This window comes from Alosa alosa, chromosome 9 (genome assembly GCF_017589495.1).
Source record: "Alosa alosa isolate M-15738 ecotype Scorff River chromosome 9, AALO_Geno_1.1, whole genome shotgun sequence".
Taxonomy (NCBI): Eukaryota; Metazoa; Chordata; class Actinopteri; order Clupeiformes; family Clupeidae; genus Alosa; species Alosa alosa.
This window is the reverse complement of record NC_063197.1, coordinates 11,935,265-11,952,764: the sequence shown is the minus strand read 5'-3', so window position 1 is coordinate 11,952,764 and position 17,500 is coordinate 11,935,265. Positions and strand designations below refer to the sequence as shown.

The 17,500-nt window shown below is 45.5% G+C and overlaps 1 protein-coding gene across 2 annotated transcripts in view; it reads right to left on the bottom strand.

The window, feature by feature from the left end:
• The window catches only part of dab1a (DAB adaptor protein 1a), a 133,281-nt gene extending 117,805 nt beyond the window's left edge, over nt 1-15,476 (bottom strand). The window contains exon 1 of one of the 2 annotated variants that reach the window (XM_048251921.1): nt 15,415-15,476. The gene's annotated coding sequence lies outside the window, so the exon portion shown is untranslated. Of the gene's footprint in view, nt 1-9,585; nt 9,876-15,414 lie in introns of those variants that run through there. The other variant, XM_048251920.1, reaches the window with a different exon arrangement.
• Nucleotides 15,477-17,500: the final 2,024 nt, after the last annotated feature.

Below are 17,500 nucleotides of genomic sequence, written 5' to 3'. Positions count from 1 at the left end.
TGCGGCCTCAGTCGCTGCAGCTCCATTTATCCCGTTTGCTCAGTGAGCCGAGCTGCACTGATAAAGAGACAAACAGGACTCTCTCTCTCTCTCTCTCTCTCTCTCTCTCTCTCTCTCTCTCTCTCTCTCTCTCTCTCTCTCTCTCTCTGTCTCACATACACACACACACATTACACAAACACACACATTACACGACATGATGGGCCCCCCAGTACACACATTGCAAAACTCTGCAAACACACATACAATGGACATAATACTACACATAAAAACACAAACATGATTGAGAATTACACACACACACACACACACACACACACACACACACACACACACACACACACACACACACACACACACACACACACACACACACACATACACATACACACACACACACAGACGGATGGACAATCTTGAGTGTACGGCAGCGTCAAAGTCTCTGTGTCGGCGAGATGAAGAGCCTGGTCCAGATTGGGCTGTTATCGCTCTGACAGTGTGGGCTAGCACTTTCATATCGCAAAACTCAAACAATGAAAAAAAAAAGGAAATAAAAAAGGAGAATAAAATAAATAAATATAGAATTCCTTGGCCCCTCACCACTCTCTTCTCCTCCACCCTCTTCAATTTCTGACATGTACACAAGCGGCCCTCCTTTCTGTGGTGGGTGATAAGAAGGAAAAAAATAGATAAACACGCAAACGGATCTTCCCTCTCTGGTGGAGCCTACACGAGGGGAGCAAAGCCAAGTCATTTCCTACCCAACATGCTCGGGAGAGTAGTAAGGAACAGGGAACGTGTAAAAAGCAATTTTGTACAGCCAGTTGCATTGTGATCCCCGACCAAAAGAGCAAGCCACACAGTGCATTTGCCACGCAGCCATTCACCAAACAGAAAAAAAGGCCAAGGCTCGGTGGCTCGTGCAGAACTGGAGCCGTGTCGGTTACTCTCCGTATGAGGACGTGAAAAAGATTGGTAGCCACTACCAAAAGCGGTCAGGGAGTAAAAAAAAACAGGGTTGAAAAGGAGGCTGTGACTGAAGTCACAGATATGGCACTCTAATGATGTCCCCTAGCTGGCCCTGTCTGACTGAGTTACTATAACCTCATTCCACACACCGGGGGACCTGTTCTCTGTGTGCTACATCAGGTTGAATTCCATCTTTTGATCGAACCCCCTCTACCACCACTACCACCACCACCTTCATCAAGAACAGGGCCAATTGCTTATGAATGGTTCATGAGAGAGATGAGTGTGTGTGTGTGAAAGAGAGAGAGAGAGAGAATGTTAGGAGTTCAAGTATATAGAGAAAAATAGAGAGACGAAAGAGGTTCATTCAAATGAGGGAGGATTCTTCAAGAAAACTTGTTCAAAAGGAATGAGAAGCAAGAGTTAAAGAGGGGGGGAGAGAGAGAGAGAGAGAGAGAGAGAGAGATGGAATGATGAAATGGTAGCTCTGGTTTGGGGGTGTAGGGCTCTGCTCGCTGAAGCATCTGTCAGCATGGTTGCCTGCTCCTTCCTCCACCCAGCGCTCCTGGCAGCCAGCTGAGGCAGGGAGCGCCATGACGAGCCCAAGCCCAACTTGGCTGCTCCTCTCCTGGGGAGGAGTGCGGAGGATGCCCCCTGCACGCTCCAGATGTTCCCCTGCAAAGGACACCCCTGGCAAAGCACGGAGGAATGACACCACACACACTCCACACACTCATCTCTACTCATGCATATTATACCATTAGAATATAAGCTGTGAGCACACACACACATATGAGCACACACACACACACACACACACACACATGCACACACACACACGCACACACGCACACGTATGTAATTAATAAAAGAAGGCCCTGACACACATAGTGACAAACCCCAATAGTACCCAGCTTCATACACAATTAACAATTAAACGAGAAAGAAAATGCACATGTTAAGACACACACAGACACACACACACACACACACCAACAAATGCGGCACTCATGTCAGCACACATTTGTCACTGTGTTTTCATTGCCAGTAGGTATCCAGCTGGACAAGCTCGGAATGAATATTCTATCAAACACTGCCCAGAGGGAGAAGCGATTGAGCCAGAACGCAGAGCAGTAGTACAAAGTCTCCACTGTGTGACAATACCAACATCAATTTACAAGACAACCCAAAGGCCAGTCAACTATTTGGCTGGGATACAATGTGACAAATTTCGTTTGAGGGTTAATTTTAAAAAATATTTTCAGAGGTTCAGAGAAAATGTAACAGACTAGCTGATAATGGTAACAGGAGAACTCTTGCCCATACGGATCATTTCAGATGAGCATGCTGAGTGCCAGGTGTGGATGTGAGCTAGTTGAAATGCAGACTTTGTCTCCATTCCCCCCCAGTAGCATTAGACTAAAGTCTAAATCATTAATGTATGGTATCTTTCTAAACTCTTCTCCCCACTCCCCACACAAAGATAGACAGAGACAGATAGCAGAGAGAGTATGCAACATTGGTGGGGGAAAAGTGTCAAACGTTACCTCGGTTACAGCATGACACCCATTCTGACAGCCAGGACCCTCTAGGTAACAGCGTCTTTATCCGATTTCTCAAACCTTTTAACCATCCACCCACACCACCATCCCCCCATTCACCCGCCCACACACACTTCCTTCTTCCTGGAACCCCTCACACATCTCCCCCATCTCCCCTCTTATTAGACATAAACCAATTTCAGCCCAGACACTGAAGAGCCACTGGGGAGGGCCTAGGAGGCCAAACGCGCATATTAACCCACCAACTCCAGAGGCACATCTCTGAGATGAGAGCAAAAGAAAGCAAGTCAAGTCAAGCTAAGGGATGGCTGAAGATAAAATGCCACCATTTTATTTTTTATATATATATATATATATTTTTTTTTTTTTTTTTTTGGTGAAAGTACGAACTAATTAGAGACCCCCTTTTTTGCCGAGTAACAATGGAGGCGCTCGGCAGAGCAGAGGTCCTGAGGGAGCCATTTTGTTTCTTACTGGAGCCTCAGCTTCTGAGAGTCCTGGCTTATTCTGAGGCAACAAAAGATGGTAACAGAAAAGTGCTGGAGAGAACCAGCGGAGGAACACCACTGGGAAATATAGAATATCACAGCCCCTTTCACTCATGTGAATAACAAGCAGTGGCATCAAGTCTCCTTTGTGCCCATGGAACGAAGGAGTTTGTGAGACAAAAAAAGAGGTAAACCGTGTGGCTCTCTGGTACAAAAAGGTACAAAGAGGGAGAAAATAGCATACATTGTCATTTTTCTCTCTTCCCCATCTGCTTTCTATATTGGCATCAAATGTCGAAGGAAATGCGCAGCACTACTGGGGCCTTGCAGAGCAACAAAAATCTCATCCTAAATGAGGAAACTCCATGTCTGTCGACAGCATCCACACTTTAGTCTGAGTGTGTGTGTGTGTGTGTGTGTGTGTGTGTAAGAGAGAGAGAAAGAGAGAGAGAGAGAAAGAGACAGAATTCATTTGCGTGTGTGCATGGGTGAATTTGCATGCCCGCCTGTGTGTGTGCATGTGTATGCCTGTGTGCATCACCCACTGTGCTGGGGTCGTGTTTGCGAAAAGCGTGTAAAAAGAAGTGAGTTAATTGATGTGCTAATACCCTGTGACTTCTGCATATGCCACCCTTAAACACAGAGCCCCCACTCCGCCTTTGTTTGCCAGGCAGGCACCACAACGCAATGCTGGGAAATCGTTCAAGAATCCCCCCACACACACACACACACACACACACCCTCTCCCGAGACCGAATTATCAACCATTGAATTTTTCCTTTTTTCTTTTTTTTTTTTGGTTGGTGGAGGAGGGCATAGAGGGAGGGACAGAAGTTGAAATCACTGAAGCTTTGCATTCCAGCAGACTTACTATGACAGATGTGGCGCTGAATGCCTGGTTTAGGATTTGAGGAGGGTGTGCTGGTGACGCGCTTTTTTTCCCTTCTATTTTTCTCTGCCCCCATTCCAAATGAAATTGAAAAAAATAATAGATGCCACCTTGTCTGCGTCTCGTAGAGGTAATCTTCACTTCAAAGGCAAGAGGGGAGGGGCCCTGGAGCTCCCTGGAGCAGTTTAGAGACCTACTCCGAAACGGGGTGGAGAGAGAGAGAAAGAGAGAGAGAGAGAGAGAGAGAGACAGAGAGAGAGAGGGAGAGAGAGAGAGAGAGTCACTATGTTTTTCAATAGGAGGCGAAGAAACTGGGGAAGACCATCATTGAGGCGCTAAAGCCTACAGCTACTTAAAATAAGCTTCCATCTGTAAACAGACATGCTCTAAAATCCCTTCTCTCTTTTCCTCTTGCTGCCTCTCTCTCTCTCCCTCTCTCTGCCTCCCCCTTGCACTCTCACTCACGTAAATAGATACACACTTGCTCTTTCCCGGCAAGTGTATCCACACTTTTTGAGGAGTCCATGATAATGCACTTCTGCAGGCTACTACTGAAATAAAGAAGAAATGTAATTTTCAATAGGGTAGTAGGGCACAATCTAATTCCAACATGACCAAAGGAGAAACCACACACACACACACACACACACACACACACACACACACACACACACACACACACACACACACACACACACACACACACACACACAAACACAAACACACATTCCACTGGCTTTCCTCTTCCATTGCCAAACCTCTGACTCCATTTTATAAATGTAAGACTTTAGACATGATCATCATCATCCTCAGTCTCATCCTCTGAGGCGGCCATCCTTCCTCTCCACCCCCATCCAACTATAATCAAAACCCTCCAATCAACAACACCAGGCAGAGAGGAACACTAACAACACTTACACTCCTCAGTAATAAAACACCAGCGCCACGCTCCATGGGTCAAGTGGAAGGGCTACCCCCCCCCTCCCACACACTCCCCTCCACTATACCCAGAACCACTTATGAGGAATGAGAGGCCGGTGGCGGGTGCCATCTATGATATGGCTCTGGAAGCAGGAGAGGCATACTATAATTGAAAGAGAGGGTCATTTGCTAAATGAAAAGTATGCCGGGGCTAAAATCACATAAGGTCGCTTCCGCTCTGGAAGGGGAGGAGGAAGAGGAGGAGGACAAGGGCTGGCTCATTGTCTGAGCCTGGAGATTCATTGCACTGCGTTAAGTGTGAGCGAATATGAGCAATTTTTGTGAATATACATTTACTCGTTCTCTCTCTCTCTGAGTGCCTGTGTGTACTGTATGTGTGTGTGTGTGTGTGTGTGTGTGTGTGTGTGTGTGTGTGTGTGTGTGTGTGTGTGTGTGTGTGTGTGTGTGTTTGTTTGTGTCTGCATGTCTGTTAGTCTGTGAGTGTCTGTGTGTGTGTGTGTGTGTGTGTGTGTGTGTGTGTGCACAAGCTGCGATCTGCTGATGTGGATGTTTCACTTCATACCCAAATCCACAGGGCACAGACAGATTGTGAGTGTTTTAAGAAGATTATGGGCCAGATTAGCAGGACATCTCTTTGCATGGGTTAGAGAGAGTGCCTTTGCACTGCTCTGGCCATCACAAATACACACACATACACACACACACACACACACACACACACACACACACACACACACACATATTCAAATCGATCAGCACAAGACATGCTCATTATTTATTTGAACTTGAATCTATTGCATGTTTATGTTATCCATACTGTAGATTTAGGAAAGAACATGGACAGGAATATCAAGTCAGGAATATAAAGTCCTTCAATGTCAAACAGGGCCATATTTGTCATAATGCTTCAATGTATTCAAACTAACGGCAGACAACTCGTCAGGCTACAGAATAAACATGCCCATGTCCTCCTGAACAAACAAATGAATTCTGTTGGGTACTTCAACACAAGGTCCCTCTCTTACCATATCCCCTCCTCATTTACTGTCCATCCATTCAGCATCTAACACAGATGAATAGGAGACACCAGGAGCATCATGACCACTAAATGGCACTTGTGGGGAGGTCACTTGATCAGTGATAAGACCACAGAGTCCCATTGAGAGGAATAATGAAGTGTCCTTCTTCAGAGGATCAACACGGCTGGACTGATTAAACCGATAGCCCTTAATCATGCCCCAATACCCCCCACCCCCCTACACTGTTCACTTCCTGCTTCAGCTTCCTAACCAAGGCTAACTGTAGCAGCAGCAGTAAAGTACTTTTCAATTCCAGCCAAAGAGAGACAAAGGACCGGGATGTGTGACCCTGCTATTAGCGCTAATGGTAATTACACAGCTGCAGCATTCAGCCAGAGTGCAGCATTCTGTATTATCTTTTATTAGCGTGGTGGCTAAACAATATTAGCGGTAGCAGTGCAGCGCGCTAGCTCTTGAAGACCTCCACCACCACCACCGCGTTGGTTCTGTGGCAGCATAGCTGACTTTTAATTAGGGGAGGCTGATAATGTCACGCCTCGCCAAGGGATCAATGACAAGGGCCTGGAAGCGGGCAGTCAATACACAGGGCCAGGAAAGGGATTTCCTGGGGAGAGGCTATATCGTTCTCGGACGCTCTGGTGGTGACTGAGGTAAGCCACTCAAGTGCCACAGCAAACAACCCCCTTAACTATTTCAAAACTGCCAGGCAAGGCTACTGAGAAGGGAAAACTTAGCTCCCCATTTTCAGTTTGAATTTACCCATTACATCTCTACAAAATGTTCTGTGGAATGACTAGGCAAATACAAAAAAACACATTAGTAGCCAGACAGTTCATTCTGGGGTTAACACAGGGGTTCTGATGTAGTGGCCTATCTATTTAAAAATGAATACCATTCTGTTTATGTTCAATGGTCCAAAGCTGGAGAAATACTGAATTAGTCAGATGCTTGTCTTTTTATTGATGTTTATTCATTATTCATGGATTGAACAACATGTGTTTAGATCAATCAGCTTCCCATATCAGTTACTGCAGATCAATCACAGATGGCCTAACAGCAACACAGATCATAGCTTCTTCCAGGCGATGTAACAGATTCAATCCTGTGAGCAACAGGAACAACAAGTGTCTTATGCAGTAAAGCCCAGTGTCTTAAATGAATGATGTAAAACACAAAATCCTCAGAATCCACCAGACGATTCAAAGAGAAATACCAAAAGATTCAACCAGGATCCACACACGCACGCACGCATGCATATACACATACTATGCCTGGTATAGATGGGAAAAGGGGAAATAGCATGCTACTGCCTCACAGCTAGCATGCTACTGCCTCACAGCCTCTGGCTTTGCCCATCCACAGAGTGAAATTACGCAGCCTGTGACAACGTTTGCCAACAGATGCCTCCCAAGGATCTGCAGCCCGCCGCTCTCCTGTCGACCCCAAATCAAACTGAGAATAACTAGCGTGAATGGGAGAGCAAGAGAAGAGAGCAAGACAATGTTGCCTTTGTGGGTTAACACTCACTATGCGCCACGTTTCTATGGAGACGCACCGTCACCTGCTGGGCTTGCTCAAGCTGAAGTAAATGGCCTTCCCGTGGCTAGGAACGTGGGGAAAAGTCCAGAAGACAGAGCACACACACACTCTACATTACACACACCACACACACACACACCCCTGGCATTGCCGCCGCCTGCAGACTGATCCAGAAACACACCAGGGCTTGGTGAGCGGTGCCAGGGAGCAAGTGACGAACACAGGTCCCGCCTGTCCAAACCCTCTGGAAGGAGACAGGATGGAGAACAGGCTGGGGGTTCTACATCTCTAACCTCCTCAGCCCCAACCCCCAACCCCATTCACCCATCCACCCACCTCCCAATATGGGCCCACCACTCCGGGGCTGGAGTCTGGGGGTCTGCCTGCCAGACCTGTCAGTTTGAAAGACAATTGCGGTTCCAGTTAACACACATTTCCACGCCTCTCTTAGGCCTTTAATACTGATTGTGGCCTATAGGCAAGAGTAGGATCAAACTCAGCCAGAAACATTTATGACCTACACCACTGACCTTTGAACTGTGACCGACATAGGGAAGCCTTGAGGCCCTTAATGATGGCAGATTTGTGTTTGTTACTGGTGCTTACTGACATGTCACGATGCTGTCAATGACTAAAACAGCTACCTGCTTGAAATAATAAAGCGTGAAATGTATGGGCCAGCTCTACGACAGAATTGTTCCATATGGATGTCAATACAGGGGAGGGTGCATGCACAAACATCGTGATTGTGCAGTGAGTTTAAGTAAGCTTCGCTGTATTTATTTTTAAATTATGTAACAATAAAGCACCATGTTTCACGACAGAAAGCGGTACACCGTGTACAGCAAAACATATGCCAGAGTACGCACGCGTATCGTAACAGTAGGGTACCGGGCGGGCACTCGTTGCTCTAGACTCCGGGAGCTCGCAAGGGTGCTCACCACCACGTTTGCTGCTCCCGGCGGAATCACGGCGAAGTGACATGCCGCAGTTGTTCCCGGCACAATCAGCCCGCCAGCCCCCTGCTAGAGTCGGGAGATCCACCCACCCCCACCCCTGCGACTAAAAGATCATAACCCCCCCACTACCCACAGCGAAACATAGCCCAAGCAATGTCTTCTGTCACATCAACTCGCGTGTAACGTAAGCATTTCGAACATAAGTAATGGGGCATGGTCCTTTCGTGTATTAAAAAACAACCAACCAAAACTATCACAAATAAGGTAGGCTACGAGTGCGTTTATTCATGGACAAATGATTTGTGGCCAGCCCGGGGGAAAGCGGCTCTCCCCGCGAAGCTATCTTCCACCACCGGGACGCTACGATTAATGCAGGTTTAAAATGCAGCGGAGCCCCTGCAAACTCAATCACCAGGCTAGAGTCTTCTGCCATCGTGACTCCAGTGCCATTGCCTACAACATATCTGCGCAAAAAGCTAACCAACTTATTCCACATCATAGTTCGTGAGAAAATTCTTTAGCGTTACCTTTATCGTTTGAGCCCTTTCGACACAAATCTACAGCAACAGCAGAGATGTGCCGCACGACGGAGTGCTTACTCAAAGCCCGGGCAAGAGATTTCTACACAGCAGCTCAAGAGACCAAAAAGCACCGCGCAACCTCTGCACTGAGCTCAGAGCTCACAGGATAGCAAACCGAAAAACACAGTGTTGAATGCTGCCAATGGTACGATAACAATGTTTCATAATACTTTAATGTCGCCATAAACATTTGTATCCACAAATTAATCGACACACCACCATTCCTCCGCGTTACCGAACAGTAAGCATGTCAATGCAGCAATTGCACTCACTGAATGCCGATTCATTTGAGAAGGGGGGCAGATAGAGTTAAAATTGAGATAAAACGTTGGCCGGTGCACATAAAGTATTCTTTCTGTGTAAAATGTAATGTTAAAAGGCTCTTCGACAACTTAATTATCTGTAAAACAATGTGCAATAGTAACTGATTCACTTATTCCTAACGTAGGCTATCAATCGACCATTTACAAAGATCAAAGAATACAACCCTTAAAACCTTTAAAATAAAGCAAGAGACACAGGTAGCCTAAATTTAATTTGATTATATATTTTTTAAAAGACTCTTTCAGTGCGGTCCATAGCAATGTGCACCTGCTACTGCTTGCTATATGCCTACCTTCAGACTGATGTGAGATTGTGCGGTTCCCATACTTCTCATAGTAAAAAAAATCCAGTTATATATCCCGATGCTCCGAGGTCCATACAGTTATAACCGTAATCCAGTTTCCCATTCCGGGGACATACAGACAAATCTGGACTACATCTTTCCCATCGCGGCCAAAGAGTGTCAAGATTTTTTTTGCGTTTCTTTTCGACCCTTTCGCTCCCTTCTTTCGCTGCTCCCGCTGAAGTTGCCTAGTTACCTCTCTCTTAGGGTGGCTAAAACCACGGATCCCACAGCCAATCACGAGCCCGATTGCGCGTTAACCCGTTCTGCGCCGACTTGTCCTGATTTCTCGGTTTCAGGGGAAAACGCAAGGAGTGGGCGGGGTGACTGAGTAAGAGTTCCAACACCGAAAACCAAGATGCGCAAAAGAAGATAAAAAGAAAAAGGGGAGAAGGGGGGGTGCAATGCTTCTGAGCTGGATGTGTGGGTCTTCTTTTAAAAGCGAGGGTAAAAGTGCTGATGCACTGTCACAGTGGCGTTTGACTTCTTGTGACAATGACATCAATATAATCACAGCAAACAACTAAGCGGTGTCCCACATAAGGCAACTGCTTAGCTCCCTGCGCAGCAGAAGAATGAGGACAGAGTACCGGCCGACCGGCTGCCTGCCTGCCGCAAGCATCCACGCGCTCACCAGGACATACCTGTCAATGATCGGGTTATAATTAAAAACCCTTCAGCCGCTTTTGTTCCTGAAATGATTAGTGATTGTGACGGGTTTGGATGGCAGTGGATGGTGTGTGTGTGGGGGCGTAGTTTAATTTTAACCCTGTGAGTCACCCCATCATGCAGGGTATTGATTTCAGTTCAGGCTGTCAGAGAGTGAGCGGCCGCCCACAGCACCCGAGCCTTTTCACTCTTAATCAAGGTTATGAGGCTGAGTCAGGAACCTGGGGTGTTCCTCCTCACTGATCCACATTTCAGGAGGAAGGGAAGTTGGCTAGATGCCACCCCCACAGAGGGACTTTTAGACAGGGAAATACCTCCTTTATCACAGCCAAGCCAGTCCTGGAAAATCTGCATCATACTCCCATCATGGAGGATGCTGAGCTTTCCTGTCTGTAGGACTAGTAGTGAGCAAATGTTTTGTTTGTACATGTACATGCAAGTATGTACCTGCAATTGTTTGTGTGCATATATGCGTGTGTGTGTGTGTGTGTGTGTGTGTGTGTGTGTGCATGCATGTCTGCGTGTGTGAGAACACTTGCCCAAGCATTCATGTGTGGCTGCAACCAAAGATCAAATACAGCCAAAGGTATAAACAACAAAAAAAACTGCCAAGAGGTGATTTATCCAAACCTCTCGGCATATGGTAGGCCTACACTAAATGACTCCTGTCAGAGTCACTCCACGTCTAAAGATGCAAAAGGGGAGAATATTAGAAGAAAACATCCATCCCCATTCCCCAAATCCCCACCCCACTTTCTCTCCCTCCCTCTCGCTCTCTCACTCTCTCCTCCCCTTCAACTCTGTGTAGTGTAGTGGGGTGCAGCATTTGCTGGATTTGGTGTGCAGAATGTGGACTCAATCCCTCTGATCTGAACAAAGAGAGGACAGAAATGTTCATCCCCTTGCCAGTTTTTTTTTTTCTCTCTCTCTTCTCTCTCTCTTCTCTTTCTATCTCTCTCTCTCTCTCTCTTCTCTCTCTCTCTTGTGTCCAGTTGTGCTTCTGCTGTTCTCTCTCATCCTTCTCCATGTATATTTCTATCTCATTTCTCTGTTTTTCATCCTTTGCTTTTTTTTTTTTTTTTTTGGGGGTCACTGGTTTCTTTGTCTGTCTGTCTGTCTGTCCCACTATCTCTCCCGCACGCTCTCATCCACTCTTCTTCTCATTTTTAGCAACAACACCATGTGCTACTCTTGCATCTCTCTCTCTCATTTAGTTTCTCTGTTCTCTCCATTCTCTCTACCTCCTCCTCCATTCCCTCCCTCTTTCAGAGGCGACATCATGCATTGTTCCCACATTTTGTTTATGCCCAGCTGTTTCATATCCAAGATTTTAATCCCAAACCACACCCCTTTGTCCCCATATCTGCCTTGGCACTCACACACACACACACAAACACACACACACTGAGCATGGAAAAATAAAGGATCAAAATGGGTCGAAGCTTTGGGTCATGATTGGTCCAAAGATGCCCTGTAATATTTAGACCATGCCAATTGGGAGAATTCAATCGGACAGTCAGGGGAAGGGGTTGTGGCATTGCCAGTGGTTTCTGAAAGAAATGTTACATAGAACGCTACTAATTATGGGGTGCATATAGCCTTGATCTGGCCCTGATCTGGTATGTGGCATGAATCCATTCCAGGCCAGGTCTAGATCTGTTCTAAAGCAAGCTGCCATCTGGGCAGTAAACACACACAGCATTTGGATACTCCACTGTCATTATTTAGCTCTTTCTATTCACTTTAATATACCCTGCTTACATGTAAGCGTTTTTGGAGCAAATCTGATTATAAGCCACTGGGCCTGGCACAAAGAATGACAATAACTAGGAAATGTCTATTCATCAGGACTTCAATTCATTATCTCATGCCAGTGTGCATTTAATAGAGCGTTTAAATGCCATGTGGAACATGATAAAAGCTGGCAAATAAAAACGACAAACAAAAACATGTGAAACCAAAAAGCATAAAAAAGCACATCCACTCCAACATCTATCCACTGTGTCAGTAGCTCAGATCATAACTATGCATATAGGTCATAATGGCAATGGGTGACATTCTTATGGCCAAGGTGGTTTCATCACATCATGCAGTGGCCATGGAGTTGACATTACTGTTGAATGGCCCCGTCAAAAGTAGCCGTCACACAGCTATGGGGTCCTTAAGCTCCATGTTTAAATGACATGAATAGAGATGAGCCCCAAAGGCAGGGCCGTACCCAAAATGCCCAGCTTACCTTTCCCATCTCGCCTCGCACGCTTGATTATCCCGTTAGACGCCAAGCTGAGAGACAGCTATCGATCGGTCTGGAGGTGAATTTTTGAAGAAGGCATTCTCATGCAGCAATGAGATTCCTCTAACCCTGACCAGGCTGTGACTCCGTGGAAGGGAGATGTGTGTGTGTGTGTGTGTGTGTGTGTGTGTGTGTGTGTGTGTGTGTGTGTGTGTGTGTGTGTGTGTGTGTGTGTGTTTGTGTGTGTACACACACGCGAGGGGACTGTCTGTGCTAACCTTCCTCCTGCTGAAAGCTCATTTGTCATCGAACATCTAGCAGAGCGCTGCAAAGGTGAGGCTGACTGCTAGCATTGGTCAAGGAGAAGTTCAAAAGATGTGCAGCGATGGAAGGATGGATGTGTGGAGGAATGAATAAGGAAATGACACTGTGGGTGAGATGAGAGGAAACCAAACTACACAGACTGACAGCCACTGCAGACAGATTACAAATGGTTACAATACAAATGCAGGAAGGCAGACAAAAGCTATTAGTGACTAAGTCCATGCTATGCCACATACCAATGTGGATACTGAATGAGCAGGTTTTAATATTGAGTTAGAGGCACTGATAAACACTGCACCCAGAGAGTTGCTCTTAGTTCCCCGGCAGCGGTTTCGAGGGTTCCCTCTTCCCTGGTCTGTGATGTATGACAATTCTGCTAAGCGAGTAGATCGCAGTTTTGACTGTGCTGACAGAGCGAGCGGGTGAGGCACAGCATGAAACCTCTGTCTACTGTATCCGCTTCAGGGCAACCTCACACCACAACTCACTACTACAGCAGAGACTCAGCTCTCCACTGTTCTCTCTCTCTCTCTCCCTCTCTTTCTCTCTCTCACACAGACACAAACATACACACACACACACACACACACAGACACACACACGCACACACACAAAATTGAGTCGACAGAATCTTTGCTATAAATACAAAGGGCTGGATAGAACCCACGCCACCTGCCTGTGCTTCACCAGATGGAAATAACACACCATGAACTTGGGGCGTAAATATGAACGTGGATGACAGGTAGTGTCTCGCTTATGGGACAAAGCAATAGCTCAGAGACGAAGAGCATGCAGCGCAGAAAATGTCACGCGTATTTACTCTATTCTCATGGCGTGGCTTTCGTTGGGGGATGCCCCCTAAGACAATCCATCTCGATTCATTAAAACAATATTGGAGACATCTCCCAAGGATACGAGCACTTGTGCTATGCGGCTTTAGGATAATATATTCTGTGTGGCAACTGGAGAATCTCAGCAGGAGAAGTCTCCATGCAAAGGCTCAGAAGGCAAAAGTCTGTGGCAAGCAACCCAGCAGCGTTCTCTGTCACTCTCTTTGTCTCTCTCTCTCTCTCTCTCTCTCTCGGTTTTTTGTGTTGCAACTTAATATCAGTGTTGACGCTTAACTTCTGACGGGATCAAAGAGCTGTCATCAGACTATTGTCGAACAGTGAGGTAAATCAGAGTTTGGAAACAATTGCACTGCACTCATTATTTGAAGATGCAGTGCAATTTGGGAAGTGCTGTGTGCCCTGTCAAAACAGAACCTTGAGCCGAATGCTGTTTACTTGATATGTCAAAATATGATGTGTCAACCCAAAGAAATCAGACAGAGATTTTTCGTAGAATCCAAAATGACATACCCCCCTCCCCTGGCAGTGACACTATTTTGTTTTGTTTGTTATGACATGCTATTGACCTTGCAGGCGTACTTGCTTGACTTTTCTAGGTTTGTATTTTTTATTTTTGGGAGAATACCATAGATGTCAGACAAGACAATTCTTGCTGCACTCTCTTGCCATGAATAATGCAGCGTCAGCAATTTTTAATGCCTGTTGTCTTCATTCATGTTTCACTACTGCCATGGTTCTACATAACCCTCTTTTGGACTCTTAATGAACCAGCCTTGGGCTCTGTCATGAACACACTGAGAAGCATGAAAGATTTATGTGACAGGCATATCATGCTGTCTGACCTCCGACTCATTCAGTTCAATAGAAATCTATTTCAGTCGTGTGTAATCTATCTCAGTCAAGTGTCCTTCATTAAAGTGCTTCCTCCCCTCAATTATTCAATGAAAACAAAACCCGTATGTACACAACCCTGTTGTCTGGACAGGCAACAGAGTTCACCAAAGTCAAAGTCAAGTCAAAGTTCATTATTCCACCAGGGGACTTTAAGATGCTGCAAGATATGAAGGCGGGGGTCTTTTGATTGACAGCTCAAGAAGTGGCAACCAGCTATTTACTGTGTTGATTATTCACAGTGAAGTGTGTGTTTCCTTTATGTCAAGACCACAATTTGAATGCAGTTGCCCCCTTTTCACCTTGTGAATCACAACAGTGACTCTGTGAAACTGCCCCCGGCTTCGTGCCCATTACTTCAGTTATAAATAGAGAATAGGAAGAAAAAAACATACAGAAGTATGAAAATGAGAGAGAGCTGAAAACACCGCTTTTAATCTGTAAAGCAACCTCGCAATAGCAGTACGACCAGACTGGGAAGGGAGGAGAGAGAGAAGAGAGTGTGGAGAGAGAGAAGATTCAGCTCTCAGTGTATCTATGGGACTGACAGCTTGGGTGGCATTTGAGCCTGAATCCTATAAAAAAAAGTTACTGGATTTATCGAAGTTGAACATTTTTGGTTTCTAAGCCAACTGTTTTATGGTCACTGGGAATTTTTGGTTGCCAAGATTGTCAGCAGATTTATTACGGCATGTGACACTCCCACACCTAGCTACGATGCATTAAGGACCAACCCACACATACAAAACAACTGGGTCACATCACAAGAAGAGGAGGGAGTGTAGAGGAAGATGGAACAAGAAGACTCACCACAACTTCACCGTGTCTGGCTTCCATATCAGAGGTTCTTATCCCAATGGTTGACCAAACACCTGGGGAAAACAGAAGAGTAGACATGTTAACATAGACCCTTAGCTACACTAGCATAGTAGTCAGTTAGGACACCCAGATCATCCTCTCTTTCACTCGAAAAAACAATATGGCTTGCGGGACTGAACCTGAAACATCAGTGGTATGGTGGACCATGGAAAGAAATTAAAGGATAGTCCACTGGATTAGGCGAGTGTGAGTGCCACCATGTTTTTCAACCAAGATAGAAAAGTTCCCCAAGCTGTGTATTAAGCCCTCTGTATGAAAATAGGATTGAATAACACGATAATACAGTCATATTTCACAGTCATTATTATTCAAATGAGGCCACAGTCTGTCTACTCTTTCCCATTGTTTGATTGTTTGGCCATTAAAACAGATTCTTAGTTGAGAAACAAGGCTGCTACAGTACATGTGAATGTTCAGCTAAATAATGTAGGAACGCACACATAATATGCACACTACACACAAGCAGTAAGGGAATTCCACCAATGAGAACAGAACCATATCTCAGACACTTCAGAGTAGACTCATTACACTGTGTGTGTGGTGAGTGTGTGTGTGTTTGTGTGTGTGTGTGTGTGTGAGAGAGAGAGTGTGGAGTGAGAAGAAGATTCAGCTCTCAGTGTATCTATGGGACTGACAGCTTGGGTGGCATTTGAGCCTGAATCCTATAAAAAAGTTACTGGATTTGCTCGAGGTTGAACATTTTTGGTTTCTAAGCCAACTGTTTTATGGTCACTGGGAATTTTGTTTGCCAAGATTGTCAGCAGATTTATTATTTGACATGTGACACTCCCACACCTAGCTACGATGCATTAAGGACCAACCCACACATACAAAACAACTGGGTCACATCACAAGAAGAGGGAGGGAGTGTAGAGGAAGATGGAACAAGAAGACTCCACCACAACTTCAACCGTGTCTGGCTTCCATATCAGAGGTTCTTATCCCAATGGTTGACCAAACACCTGGGGAAAACAGAAGAGTAGACATGTTAACATAGACCCTTAGCTACACTAGCATAGTAGTCAGTTAGGACACCCAGATCATCCTCTCTTTCAAATTAAAAAACAATATAAACTAGCGGGGACTGAACCTGAAACATCAGTGGTATGGTGGACCATGGAAAGAAATTAAAGGATAGTCCACTGGATTAGGCGGGAGTGTAGTGCCACCATGTTTTCAACCAAGATAGAAAAAGTTCCCCAAGCTGTGTATTAAGCCCTCTGTATGAAAATAGGATTGAATAACACGATAATACAGTCATATTTCACAGTCATTATTATTCAAATGAGGCCACAGTCTGTCTACTCTTTCCCATTGTTTGATTGTTTGGCCATTAAAACAGATTCTTAGTTGAGAAACAAGGCTGCTACAGTACATGTGAATGTTCAGCTAAATAATGTAGGAACGCACACATAATATGCACACTACACACAAGCAGTAAGGGAATTCCACCAATGAGAACAGAACCATATCTCAGACACTTCAGAGTAGACTCATTACACTGTGTGTGTGGTGAGTGTGTGTGTTTGTGTGTGTGTGTGTGTGAGAGAGAGAGTGTGAGTGAGTGAGTGTGTGTGTGTGTGTGTGTGTGTGTGTGAGTGTGTGTGAGTGTGTGGTGTGGTGTGTGTGAGTGTGTGTGTGTGTGTGTGTGAGTGTGTGGTGTGGTGTGTGTGAGTGTGTGTGTGTGTGTGTGTGTGTGTGTGTGTGTGTGTGTGTGAAAGGCAGAATAAGAAAGAGAGCGGGAGAGAGACAGAAAGAAAGAAGTGGGTCAGAGAAAGCACATAGCGAGCTGTTCTCCCTTTAATTAACTCACCCAAATCATTCCTACTTGCAGCGTCTAATGAGTAAATACTACTGGAACAATAGGAGCATGCTGGGCCTATTGCTGCCAGATATAGGTTAATCTCCCACGGAAAAAGTGTCATATGGACAACACTGTCAATCGCAGCTGGAGGTTAGTGCTTGAAAAGGCCACTGGAGGGTGAATTTGAGGGTAAAAAAATCAAGATCAGCTTCT